The sequence below is a fragment of the Lindgomyces ingoldianus genome, assembly GCF_010093535.1.
Source record: "Lindgomyces ingoldianus strain ATCC 200398 unplaced genomic scaffold BDR25scaffold_58, whole genome shotgun sequence".
In the NCBI taxonomy this organism is placed as follows: Eukaryota; Fungi; Ascomycota; class Dothideomycetes; order Pleosporales; family Lindgomycetaceae; genus Lindgomyces; species Lindgomyces ingoldianus.
In genome coordinates, this window is record NW_022985219.1 from 298445 (window position 1) to 312937 (window position 14493).

The window sequence follows — 14493 nt, forward strand, 5'->3', positions numbered from 1 at the left end:
AGCTGTGGCTAATATAGCTAATTCTTTACACGCTAAGCATAATATAGGCTATATTAGTATAAACTAGCCTAATATGTTTATTAAGTGTTACTTAGAGCTTAAAGTAAAGTTTAAGCATAAGTATAACTATAAAAAAGCTTTCTATAAAAATTCTATAGTAATTTAAGGCTAGTTTAACTTTATAAAGAATATTAAAGCTAAGTATAGCATCTAAAATAATAACATGTACAACTTTAATAAGATAAGGTTTATAATAAGCTAGATATCTACTAGAGTAGTTGTTACAGGTTTAAAAAGATAAGGACAGCTAAAAGCAGTCTAGCTAGGCAACTAGGAGTAGATAACAGCTATCTAGAGCATTAATGCTAAAAAGTAGGCTATTCTGCCTTTTATTATCTTCTAAAGTAGCAACTACCTTTTAAACTAGTATAAAAAAAAATCTACTTTAAGATTAGGTTATTGCAATCTCTAAGCGCAGCTAAACTACTAATTAGCTTAGTCTAGACTAGTTAAAGCACTTTAATGTGCATATAAAAAAGTGTACTATTAGCAGCTACTATCTGCTAGTTATTAATAGCTATACAAGCTACAACTTACTTTATTTTTAGTAATACTATAAAGATAATAAAATTATTACTATTTACATGCCTTCTTACTTATTACACTTTTTATAGCTACTTAATGTAGGTTGTTTTGCTCCTTTAAAGAAGGCGTATAAGTGCTAAGCTAAAAACCTTATGCGCAACTAGATTACCTATATTATAAAAATAAAGTTCTTACTATGCTTTAAAGCAGCTTATAATGCTATAATTACTTCTAGTAATATCTAAAAAGAGTTCTAAAGCGCTAGATGAGTTTCTTTTAACCTATAATAAGTTATAATAGGCCTTAATGTAAAGTTGCGCACTTTATTACTACTACTACTTATATATAACAAGCCCTAGTAGTTGTAAACCTTAAGCAATACCTTAGAACTTAAGTTATAATTAATGCTTATAAAGATAAGAATTTAGAAGTATATAAATAGTTTACTAACTTCTATAGTTAAGGTGTTTAAGAAGGTTTTAAAGGGGGCAGTAATAATTACATATAAGCTAGTGTTAGCGCAACAGAAAATTACTAAGCTTTAAGCAGCTAATAAGGCTGCTACATAATATAAATTGCATAAAAAAAAGCAGATTAAGGCAGAAAAGACCTTAATAATTTAAGAAGGCCTACGCTTAACAGCTTTAAAGGAGTTTAGGGCGCACAGTGTAACGATCCTCATGAATCGTTCCATCTCGGATGGCCCGGAAGGCCCCCGTATCGGCCCCGACCTCGACCTGGCCCCGACCCCTGCTGTTACCCCTATTCCCTCATGTATTTAGTCGCACCTCGCCCCCGTAGCTAGCTCGGTAGTTTTCTGATATCCTACGTACAAGGCCTATAGGTGTCATTGGTATTCCCAGGTCTCTGAGTCCCCACGCACTCCCATATGCCTCTGAGTGGATTCATACCGCATTCGGACCCATTGTCTTGCCTGCGCCGTTACACACAGTAATAGAAAGAAGGCAAAGAAGCAGGTGCAAGCTAAAGTAGGTAAGCTATCCTAAAGGCGCTGCGGACAGTGCAATTAGACTAGGCATAACGCGCAAATGTGTAAGCAAGAAGTAGAAGTAGTATCTAAATAATATTCTAGGCTGTACTGTACTATATAGTGCTAGAGCGGGTTGTTATAGGCTATAATAGAGTTTGTTGGGGTGGGGTCTTGGCAAAAGTGAGCGACTCAGGTGTGTGAGCGACTCGCCCATGAAGTACGTTACACAATAATTAACATTAGTTAATTATTCGCACCTTTTTAGTTGTATTAGCGGAGTGGTGCGGAGCCCTGTCCTTACATAATAATTAACTAACAATAAAGACGGTCGCGCGTTCGACCTACACCTTAGACAGCTTAGCTAGTTTTTAGACTGAAACGTGAGGCGGCCTCTTCTAGCGCCACGTTGTCGCTGCTGGGAGGTCTAGTGTATATGGCTTAGCTGGCGTGGGCCACTAAGCGTTGCGTCGTGTTTATCCCGCGCCTTTGGGCCGCAGGTGGTCAGCCTCTGGCCGGTAACTGAGACATGCGCATAGGCGCCTCTGAGCTGCGGGTAGGTCATGTGACGCCTGGGACATGCGTCTGCTAAGAAGGGGGATAATGTAAGGCTGAGATGGTGCTTACGTGCGACGGGTATATATACTACTCTGTAAGCAATAATTAACGTTGGTTAATTATTCGCACCTTTTTAGTTGTATTAGCGGAGTGGTGCGGAGCCCTGTCCTTACAGTTCTAATGTAGTGTAGAAAGCTAATTTAGACTAGTAGAATTAGAAAAGCATTTTAGACATATATTACACTTATATAGCTTATACTCTTTATTAATATTTTAGTTGTAGAGTTTATTAAGTTAGTTTTCTACTATAGTTGCCTACAGTTTCTATTGTTAAAAGTAATAAAAAAGTAGATTTACTGTACTATACTAACAACAACTTTAATATAAAGTATTAGTAGCCTATCTTTAGGCTGTTTAAGACCTAGTATTAGCAGTAAATTATATATAAAGTAGCTAAGTAGCCTAGTTTTAGGCTAAGTAGTGTAAGGACGGAGCTCTGTACCACTACGCCAATACAACTAAAAAGGTGCGAATAATTAACCAACAGTTAATTATTGCGTACAGAATAGTATATATACCCGTCGCACGTAAGCACCATCTCGGCCTTACACGTAAGCGCTATCCCGGCCTTACAAGTAGAAAGTGCACTTATAATAAAAGAGCCTAGTTTTAGAATTAGTAGCTAGTTTCTAAATAGTATTAGAGTGGCCTAGATTTAGGGTACTATTTCTAGGGAGAAAAGTGTAACGATTCTCGTTCCATCTCGGGTCGCCTGGAACCTATCCGAAGGGTCTCTGTATTAGCCTCGACCCTGACTCAACCTAGCTCTAACTGTGCTCTACCCTTTACTGTTACTTCTATTTCCCTATATATTTCGTCGCACCTCGCCTCTGTAGCTAGCTTCGTAGTTTTCTAATATCCTTTGTATAATGCCTATAGGTGTTAATAGGATTCCTAGGTTATTAAGTCTCTACGCACTTCAATATGCTTCTAAGTAGATTCCTCCTGCATTTAGACCTATTACCTTGCTTATGCTATTATATTATATTAGAGAACTTACATTTACTAGTAATAGCTTTATTATAATATTATATTATTTATTTATTTAACTATGTTTAAGCCTAAAACATGTCTAATTTAGTTTAGGTTATAATACTTACACACTATTATATTAAACTATTTAGTTTATAGGTAGAATACTAGAAACCTTTTATTCTTTACAATTAAAATTACCTTTTAAAAGTTATAAAAAGTGTGCTAAAGTAAAACCTAAAGACTACTAAGAACTTATTAAAATTAAAAGTAAATGCTAATGTCTAACTAACTACTTTTTAATTCTAAATTAAAATATACTTTAGCTAAAGTAAGCCTTTTAAAGTTAATTAATAATTTATATTAATAGCTAAACTTACTTTATAGCACTTAAAGCTATACTTTTACTTAATTTAAAGTTAACCTTTAGTAGTATATCTATTTATAATTAGATTACTTAATTATAAGTATAGCTTAAGTAGCTAATTTAGCTAAAAGCTACTAATTAACTTTTACTAACTACTAAATTACTTTTAATAACACTTTATACTACTCTTACTACTCTAAGTGTAAAAGACTTTTTAAGCACTTTTTAAACTTAGTAAATCTACTCTACTAAACATAAGCTTAAAATTAAGATTTTAATAAATAGTAAAAAACTTACATTTAAATAATAGTAAGCCTTTATTATAAATAAACTTAACATTAATTTAAATTACTAATAGAGTAAGTGCACACACATAGCGTTAATATAGAGACACATAGCTAGTATTGCTAAGGATTATCTAGAGCTAGGATACCTAGCTAAATTAGACTAGTTTTAGTTTAAAAGTATAAAAGATATAATAAAGTGTTGCGTTTGCTAAAAGGTTAACCTCCTAGCTAGCACAGCAGAAGGATATATATAGACGGATAGCTGTACGCGACACACCCCCTAGCTTAAACTATGGAACAAGAGAGGTGAAACATAGTAAAACAACCTTAACACACCCTTCCTCTTTAGCCTAAGCAACAGAACTTAGAGACAGATCTAGTAAGGTATCCTCTGTAATAGACGCACTGCCAAAATGCTCTTTGCTAAGTGTAGGAATTAAACACACAGTGCTCTAGGATAATGCAATTCTATTAGTAGAGCAGGGGTGCGCAAATTTCTTAAGCGCTAACTATCTACACTACGCTGCGAACTAGGCTTATAACTGTTGCGTTTGCTAAAAGGTCAACCTCCCAGCTAGCACAGCAGAAGGATATATGTAGACGGATAGCTGTACGCGACATAAAGCTTTTATAAGCTTATTTTATTACTAGTTAAAAAAAGACTAAAGCGTAGTAAGCATTTTAAACTCTTAAAAGAAATATAAAAAAGTGTTTTCTACATTTAAAGCGCGCTTTATTAGTATAGCTATTAAAAAAAAGTCTTTTAGTTAGATTAGTCTTTTTACTTATAAAAGAAGCTTTTTTCTAGCCTATAAGTACTAAACTATAGTTTTAAATATACTTAAGTAATCTTTTTTAAAGCTATAGTAGCCTACCTTATAGCATATAATTTAAAAAGAAGGACTTCTAAAAAAACTTTATTATTTTATCTAAATTATTTTTAATTAATAAATTACACTTACTACTCTAATAATTAATAACTACATATATAGTGTTTAGTTTAGAGGACACTACTAGTAGTGTAAAGAAATACTTAAAGTAAAAACACCTAGCTAAATTAAACCTAGTTTAGTTTAAAAATAAAAAAAATAATAGTAATATTTTCTACTTTAATTTCTAATAGAGACTATTAGTTTATAAAAAAAAAAGTAGTGTAATAATTCTTATTCTATCTTAGGTTACCTAAAACCTATCTAAAGGGTTTCTATATTAGCTCTAACCTTAACTTAACCTAGCTCTAACTCTGCTCTACTCTTTGCTGTTACCTTTATTCCTCTATGTATTTAGTTACACCTTGCTTCTATAGCTAGCTTAGTAGTCTAATATCCTTTGTACAAGGCCTATAAGTGTTAATAGGATTCCTAGGTTAGTACGTCCCCACGCACTCCTATATGCCTCTTAGTGGATTCCTACCGCATTTATACCTATTGTCTTGCCTGTGCCGTTACAAAAAGCAAAGAGACGAACCTAGCTACTGTTACAATCCTTACTCTAGCGAAATAGTATTTTCAAGAGCACGACGGCCTATGGTGCTATTAGCGAAAGGGGGAGAACTTAGCTTAATCGGGTGTACAGTCCGTTAAGCAGAGTATAGGAGTGGCGGGCAGAAGAAGGCAGGTTGTGGTTTAACCTAGCAGCTGTATAGGGAGCTAGCAAACCTAATCTAAAAGAATAAAAAAGAAGGTATATATAGTGCAAAATATATAAGGCAGTAATGTCCTTTTTATAAAAGTTTTAATGCCTCTTAGTCTATTAGGTAGGTAAAGACTAAATAGTAATTACAACCTTCTAACTATAGTTGTAATTAAGACTATATACATAGAGTTTGTATGCTCTGCATGCTTGCATGTTTGCATGCTTGCCTAGCCTGCTTAGCCTGCAAGCCTGTAAACCTGCAGTTCCTATTAGATAACGCATTCTGCTAGGCTTTTATCTAAAAGGTAGAGCTATTTCTTATCTGTCCTGTCACATAATTTATTTAGTGTAGAGTTAAGTGTTTTCTATCTAATGTTACTAGGGCTATAAGGGACAGCTAATTAGGTTATTATAGTCTGTTTATTAGCTGTAACATGTAGGCTTTCCTTCTAGTTAGTGTTCTTACTGTTATGTTCTTTTTATTGTAAGTGTTAGATTTTCTTTTTAGCTAGTGTGTGTCTTTTCTAAAAACTTTACCTAATGCTTAACTTTCTTAACTATGCCTTACTAGGCTCTTTGTTCTTCTACTGTTGCCTGTTATCTCTGTACTATTACTTGTCTTAATCCTCTTTGTTATACAAAGATGCGTCCTTGCAGTGCTTGTTGCTTAAGTAGTTCTTCTTACATAATATCCTTATTATTAGACAAGTGTGTAGAGTGTGTGCAAAAGGGGGGTTGTTATAACACCTTTATGTCTAACACAGCTTAGAATTGCCTAGAGCAGAAGCGTGAAAAGTTGTTAGCAGAGTTACAGGTAATTTAAAAGAATAAGATGCGCAAAAAAAAAGAGAAGGTAAAAGTAAAAAAAAAGTTTTTAAGAAAATAGTAGAAATCTTTTACACATCTTTAATTCTTTATTACTTATTAAAAAAGAGCGCAGCAGCAGTTAGATCTTTTAGTAGATTAAAAAGTAAAGTATTTAAAAAAAGACCTCTTATCTCTAGATAAGCTTAAAGCGCTTAAAGTAAAAGTAGCAGGTCTTCCTTCTCCTTAACTTATGTTAAAGGGTTGCAGACTTCCTACATTGCAGCTAGCTAATGCTGCTGCAGTTTTAAATAATAGTAATGTTTTTTAGTCTAGAAAGCTTTCTTCTAGGTAGTTTTATTTAAAAGAGACTCTAAGTATTTATAAAAGGCCTAAGAAGCATTTAATAGGCTCTTAATAAGTTCTTAAGTGTTCTTACTAGTAGGCTATTTTTTCTATTTAACTAGATACTTATTTTTTTAATAGTCTAAAATTTATTCTACTTTATATTTTTTTTCTTCTTCCTTCTATCTAGTAGTTGCTAGTAGAATAGTTTTTAGCGTAAGTTTAAGTTTAGAGATGTAGAACTAAAGATGTATCTGCATTTCCTTTAGTAGCTTAAGTTTATAGATGCTAGAACATGTTTATATAACTTTATAGAGTCTTATATGTCTTTTAGCTAGCTTCTTAGAGGGTCTTAGTGTTTTAAGATTTTTTATATCTAAATACACATATTTATTAGAGTGTATTTTTAGTGCTAGTTGCCTTTTTTAGTTTACTGCTTTTTTTATAGCTTTTTAAGCTAACTGCGCTTTTCTAGTAAGTTTCTAGTGTAGTTTTAAAAGTCTAGTTATTTAGTTTATAGCTTTTAAAAGGTCTGTTAGTTGTAAACTCTAAAGCTTATAGCGTAGAGAGTATCTAAAATTAGCTTTATATAAGGTTTCTCTAGTTATAGCTAATTCTGCAGTGTTAATAGCTAATTATGCTATTAGTAGCTATTTAGCCTAATTATTTTATTTATATAACACATATTTATGTAGGTACTTTTCTACTTTTGTGTTTGCTCTTTCTATTTATCTATTTATTTACAGGTAGTATACTATAGAGAGCTTATAACTAATTGCTAGGTGTTTAACTACAGCTGTCTAAAACCTGCTTGTAAATAGCTTATTATAGTTAGAGATAATAATCTTTAGGTAGCTATAAGTAGCTAAGACATTTTTTTTTAGTTTAAATATAAACTTCTTAGCTATAATACTTTTTTCTAATAGCTATAAGTAAACAAACTTAGTAGTTTTATTAACAACTTGTGTAATTATATTACAGAGTCTTTTTGTACTAGGTTCTTATAATAGTAGTAGGTTAGTAATAAAGTCTATAGTAATTATAGTCTATAGTTAACTTAGCGCTGTGATTAGTTAGAGTGGCCTATAGGGCTTATGCTGTTGTAGGTTGTTTTAGTTGCAGATGTTGCATTTCTGCAAGACTTTAGTGCATAGGTGCTTTAATTAGGGCATCTTTTAAAGTATAGTATTTTTAATCTTCTTCTGCAATAATCTAATCCTTAGGTGTCTAAACACAGGGGCTTTATAATATTCTTTTATTAAGTTCTTTTATTCTTGTTTAACTATTATAAAAGAATATAGTTGTTCTTCTTAGTTTAGTTCTTTATAGATTAAGCCTTCTAGAGTTTTCTTAAATATTATAAATTCTTTAGAATTTTCTTTGTTTTTATTAAAGTAGTTAGAATATTAGCTAAGAGTGTCTACTTATTAGTTAGCTATTCCTGCTACATGCTTAATAATAAAGTTAAACTGTGCTAACTCTATAGCCTATTATACATGCATAGGCAAGAGTTTTTTTATAGTAAAAAAGGTAGTAAAGTTTATATAGTTAGTAAGGATTATAAATTATTAGCTAAGGCTTTAAAGCTTAACTTCTTAATTCCTGCATACATTAACTATAGCTTTTAGTTTTTTATCTAGAATACTCTATTTTTATTTTAATAGTGTAAATTTTAGTAAGTAGTAAGCTACTAGGTGCTATTAACTATTTTCTTGTTTTTAAAAGAGTGCTGCTCCTTCTGCTTTTAAAGAAGCATTAGTGTGCACTTTTATTTCTAGTGTAGAGTTATACATTCTAAGAATAAGATAGCTTATTATAATTTATTTTAGTTTCTAAAAGGCATTGTTTATTTTTATTATCTATATAAATTTTTGTGTAGCCCTTTTCTTAGAAGTGGCATTAGTAAGAGGTAATGCAATCTTTAAGTAGTCTTTAATTATCCTTTATATGTAGCTAGTAAGGCCTAGGAATCCTTTAATTTCTATAATAGTTTCTAGTGTTAGCTATTTAAGTACTTTATTTACTTTAGTAGGATTTATTTTTATTTCTTCTTTATTAATAATAAACCTAAGGTAGTTAGTCTTTTATACATTAAATTTACATTTTTTAAGCTGTAGGTAGAGTCTATATTTGCAGAGTTTATGTAGTACTAGCTGTACTTTTGCTATGTAATCTAGTTTGTCTCCTTTTATGTATATAAAGATGTTATCTAGGTATACTAAGACAAAGATGTCTAAATATAGGTTAAGTGCTGTGTTAATTACTTTTTAGAAAGTTGTAAGGGTGTTAGTAAGTCTAAATAGCATAATAAGAAGCTTATAAAAAGCTTATAGAGTTTTAAAGGCTATTATTTATTTATATTCTTCTTTTATTCTTATTTTATTAAATCTATCTTAGATGTTAAACTTTATAAAGTGCTTAGTTCCTTTTAGTTAGTTTATAATGTCTTAGATAATAGAAAGAGGGAACTAATCTTTTATAGTGTTTTTGTTAAGGGTTTAGTAGTCTTAGTAAACTCTAACCTTTCTGTTTTTCTTTCTTGCAAAGACTACTGCTAATGCTATAGAGCTCTTGCTTTCTTAGATATAACCTCTTACTAGCATGCAATCTACATATTCCTGTAGTGCTTCTTTCTAGGCTGCTGTAAGAGGGCGCAGCTTATAGGTCTTTAGCTAGGGGTTAGGTTTAAAGTTAATTGCATAGTTCTAAGGTTAATACAGGGGTAGTTCTTCTAGATCTTTAGGAGTTATAAACATATCTTTATAGCTATAGTATTTTTTTAGGAGTTCCTTCTTTAGTTCCTTAGCAATCTAATAGATTCCTACCTAATCTAGGTCTCTTTCTTTTTTAAATTCTTTAAAAGAGATTTTCTTTAATTCTTTTTTTATTATTTAGACAGCGCGTGCTTTTAGTTCTTAATAAGAGAATTTCTAAAGTTTGTTTTTTAGTTTCTGTTTGTCTTACAGGTAAGATTAGCTGTTATTATTATAGTATGCTAAGCTAGCAGCCTTTTCGTGTTTAGCCTTTACTTGTACTGTTATAGTTTTCTAGTCTATCTTAGAGTTGTGTTAATAAAGCTAGTTATATTCTAATATAATCTAGTATTTTCCTCTAAGCAGTAGTATGCTTAGTAATATTTAGTTAGTTGTTATTTTAGTTTTTAGAGTTACTTTTTAGTTTCTAGTTAGATTTTTTCTCTGCTATACTTAATAGAGGATGTGTTAGCTAGGGACACCTAGAAGGGTTCCTTCTTTATTTAGTATGGTATCCTATAATCCTTAACCTAATAGGAATTAATTGCTATAAATGTGCATCTACTGTTAATTAGTGAAAGGCCTTTGCATACTATTCCTTTAGAGAATTTAAGCGTGTAGTTAGCTGTTAGGCTTTTGCCTAACTCTTACCCTACTGCTACTAAGACCTTTATGTTGTAATAGACTTTGTTATAATTTATGCTAGAGTTATCTTTCTTAACACTTAGAAGGCTGTGTATTTGCTTGTCTACTCTGTTAGCTATAACTTTAAATTTCTAGTAATCTTTTATTATACAGTTATCTACTAGGCAGTTAATGCTTTCTACTCTGTAGTAGTATAGGAGTTAATTATTCTGTTAGTTGGACTTCTACTAGAAGTAGTGGAAAGCGTAATTAGGGGCGTTTTCGCATTTAGTCTAGAGCTTCTTTTCGTGTGGTAGACCTGTGCTGCAATGGAAGGCGTTGTGCCTTTTGCTTCCGCATAGAATGCAGTGTCTATGGATTTGTTGTTGCTCTAGCTCCTTCCTTGTTACTGCTAGTGCTAGAGGTGGAGTGTTTAGTTGTTCTTTTAATAGAGCTAGGGTTTATAGGGGCGTAGGGTGCTAATTAAGACCCTTTTTTTTGCTAGTATTTTCTTAAAAAATTTCTGTTGTTCTTCTTTATTTAGAATGTTATAGTAGACTATAGCAATCTTTCTTATAATCTTATAGGTGTTGTAGTTATTATTAAGAGTTACTTTATAAAGTTCTATTCTGCAGAGGTTGTAATTATATAGTCCTCTACATTTCTAGTAGTCTCCTTGCTTAAACTGTTGCTTAAGTTCCTTTAGTAGGATGCCTAGTCTACTTTATTTAAGAAGGTATTATTCTTCTTCTTTTCTTATGTTTTTAACGTAATTAGCTATTTACATTAAGTGTTGCTATTCTTTAAGGACTGCAGCTTGTTTAATAGCCCTAGAGATGCTGTCTCCCTCTTAGACCTCTACCTCCTAGTAGTCTACTAGACAGTTAGGGGATTTGTAATTAGCTCTACATCTCTAGCAAAGCTGTTTGTTAAGCCTGTTATATATTTCTTTATGTGTTAGGCCTCTATTAACATACATAGCTTTTATAGTTAATCTGCTATTTTTATGCTTTAGTTATTTAGAGTCTAAACATTTCTAACAGAAGTAGCTTACTTTTCTGTAGTTAAGGCATGCCTTCTTTTTAAGCTATTTCTTTTGTTCTTTATTTAAAGGTAGCCTTACACTTCTAAAGAAACTACTCTTTTTCTTAGAGAAGCTACGCGTATGTTTAGCGTAACTTAGGTCTATAGGTTTACTATTAAACTATAGAGTTTCTTTCTTCTTTTAAAACTAGTTAGGTTTTAAAGTTATTACACCTATTTTTTTCTTCCTACATTACTTAGTGTGTCTTTTATTGTAAGTAAGTGCTTTCTTAATGTAATTCTTAAAGCTTTTAAGCTTTTCTATGTAAGTAAATTTATTCTTAATTATATCTAAAAGCCTATTATAGAACATTTGTCTTATTGCTTTTTTATTAGTCTATCTGCAAATAGCAAGCAGCTCTCTAAAGCAGGCTGCGTAGCGTTAGACAAAGCTGTTTTCTTATTATAGAGAATCTATCCTATTTACTGCTTATTTTTCTTAATTAATTAGCCTATAAATTGCAGTAAGAGCTGCTTTAAAAGAATTAAAGTTTTTAAAGACTTTCTATGTTTCTAGTAATAATAGCTTGCTGTTTACTTAATAGTTTATCTAGTTATCTGTGTAGAGTTAGAACTATATAGCAGGCAATCCTTCTAGATGTAGGCCTATCTATAAAATTATTTCTTTGTTTATTTTAAAGGCACCTTTATTATATTGCATGTAGAGGTAGCACCTTATAAAGAAGGGTTTTAGATCTTTAGCAGAGCTGTTAAATGCCTTAGAAGGGGCAAGATGTAAAGTCTTCTTAAATTTAATACTAGTTTTTTCTTAGGTAATATTTCTAAGGTTAGCTACTTCTAGCTAAAGGGCATAGAGCTAGTAGTTATTTGCAGGACTTTGCTGTGCCTGCTGCTAGAGGTGTTGTTTAAGCTGTTTAAGCTTATTATCAAGATATAATATCTACTAATTCTACGCTTCCTTAGTTGCTGTGGGGGTCTAGCCAGTGCTAGCAACTAAAGCGCCTGTCATGCTAATGTCTAAGGTAGTAGCTATACTTTGCAGGTAGTAGTGATTACTGTTACAATTCTTACTCTAGCAAAATAGTATTTTTAAGAGCACAACAGCCTATAGTGCTATTAGCAAAAGGGGGAGAACTTAGCTTAATTAAGTGTACAGTCTGTTAAGCAAAGTATAGGAGTAGCAGGCAGAAGAAGGCAGGTTGTAGTTTAGCCTAGCAGCTATATAGGGAGCTAGCAAACCTAATCTAAAAGGATAAGAAAGGAGGTATATATAGTGCAAAATATATAAGGCGGCAATGTTTTTTTTATAAAAGTTTTAATGCCTCTTAGTCTATTAGGTAGGTAAAGACTAAATAGTAATTACAACCTTCTAACTATAGTTATAATTAAGACTATATACATAGAGTTTACATGCTCTGCATGCTTGCATGTTTGCATGCTTGCCTAGCCTGCTTAGCCTGCAAGCCTGCAAACCTGCAGTTCCTATTAGATAACGCATTCCGCTAGGCTTTTGTCTAAAAGCTAGAGCCATTCCTCATCCGTCCTGTCACGTGATTCGTTCAGCGTGGAGTTAAGTGTTTTCCATCCAATGTCGCTAGGGCTGTGAGGGACAGCTAATTGGGTCATTACAGTCTGTTTGTTGGCTGTAACAGCTACATCTAGACTTTACGTTCCTGCTATAACCTGTTTACTCTATCTTACATTAGAGTTACTACGCTGTTAAATATCTACTATTAAGCTTAAATCTTCTGTCGCGTACAGCTATCCGTCTATATATATCCTTCTGCTGTGCTAGCTAGAAGGTTAACCTTTTAGCAAACGCAACAGTTATAAGCCTAGTTTGCAGCGTAGTGTAGATAGTTAGCGCACAAAAACTTTTGCATCTCTGCTCTCTCTACTCCACTAGTAGGATTGCATTATCCCTAAGCACTGCGTGTTTAATTCCTACGCTTAGCAAAGAGAATATAGGCAGTGCGTCTATTACAGAGGCTACCTTACTAGATTTGTCTCTAAGTTCTGTTGCTTAGGCTAGGGAGAGTGTGTTAAGGTTGTTTTACTATGTTTTACCTCTCTTGTTCTACAGTTTAAGCTAGAGGGTGTGTCGCGTACAGCTATCTGTCTATATATATCCTTCTGCTGTGCTAGCTAGAAGGTTAACCTTTTAGCAAACGCAACGTCTTCTTTACATTTAAGATTTTTCTAGCATTATCTCTAGTAAAAGCATCATATCTAGCAACTGTTTTATACCCTGTAGCTAGGCTACCTATAAAGATATAGTTCTAATTAGAGTAATTAATTAACTATTTAGACTATCTAATAGAGAGGCTATTAACAGTTAATTAAAGGTTTAAGGTATAATGTAAACATGTAATTGCAATAAATATATAGAAGATGTTAGACTAAGCTTAGTAATTACTTAGGTCTTTAATATTATTTATTAAAGTAGAACAAGCCTAAAGTTTAGTTAAAACATAAAATATCTAAACTTAACACAGTATAAAAAACAAACAAGCAACGCACTATCCTAGCTATTAGTATCTCTATGCTGTTTTAATTTCAGACAAACTCTTTTAGAGTAACTATACAATAACATTTAAAAGCAGCTTAGGATAGACATCTAGAATTATCTTCTTAGAACTATCACCTAGTCTTCTAATAACGTAGTAGTTAAGGTTTTTTCCTTCTATTAAAATTTTATGTTTATACAGTTAGTAAATATGCTTAACAAAATTATATGTAACGATTCTTATGAATCTTTCTATCTTGAGTCGCCTAGAACCTCCGGAAGGCCCTTGTATCAGCCCCGACCTCGACCTGGCCCCAACTCTGCCTAGCCCCCTGCTGTTACCCCTATTCCCTTATGTATTTAGTTGCACCTTGCCCCTATAGCTAGCTTAGTAGTTTTCTAATATCCTTTGTACAAGGCCTATAGGTGTTAATAGAAATTCCTAGGTTCTAAGTCCCCACGCACTCCCATATGCCTCTAAGTGGATTCCCACCGCATTTAGACCCATTGCCTTCCCTGTGCCGTTACATTATACTTCTATAATAGATAGAGTAAACTAGCAACAACATTATACAGTGTTATTCTAATAAATAGTTAAATATTCTTAAATGTTTTAGGTAATACGTCTCTGTAAGCCTTACGCTAATGTAGATGTTAATTAGCATACTATTCTTTGTCTATATAGAGTCTAAATCTTCTCTCTAGGTTAGCAGCATTATTATAGTACTTCTGCTCCTGCTCTCTAAAGGCGTGGTAGACGTATCGTGCTGTTAGATAACCTCTATTAGCGGCTTCGCGGAAGACCTGTAAGCTAATAGTGGCCTTAACTGCAGAGAACTATGTTGTAGTTTAGGTTAAGATATTACCTTAATAAAGCTATTTATACACATAAGTTGTTACATTATAGTTATAGCTGTTGTTAACAGCTACTACATCTAGAATAAAAGTCTTAACATGTTTATAAT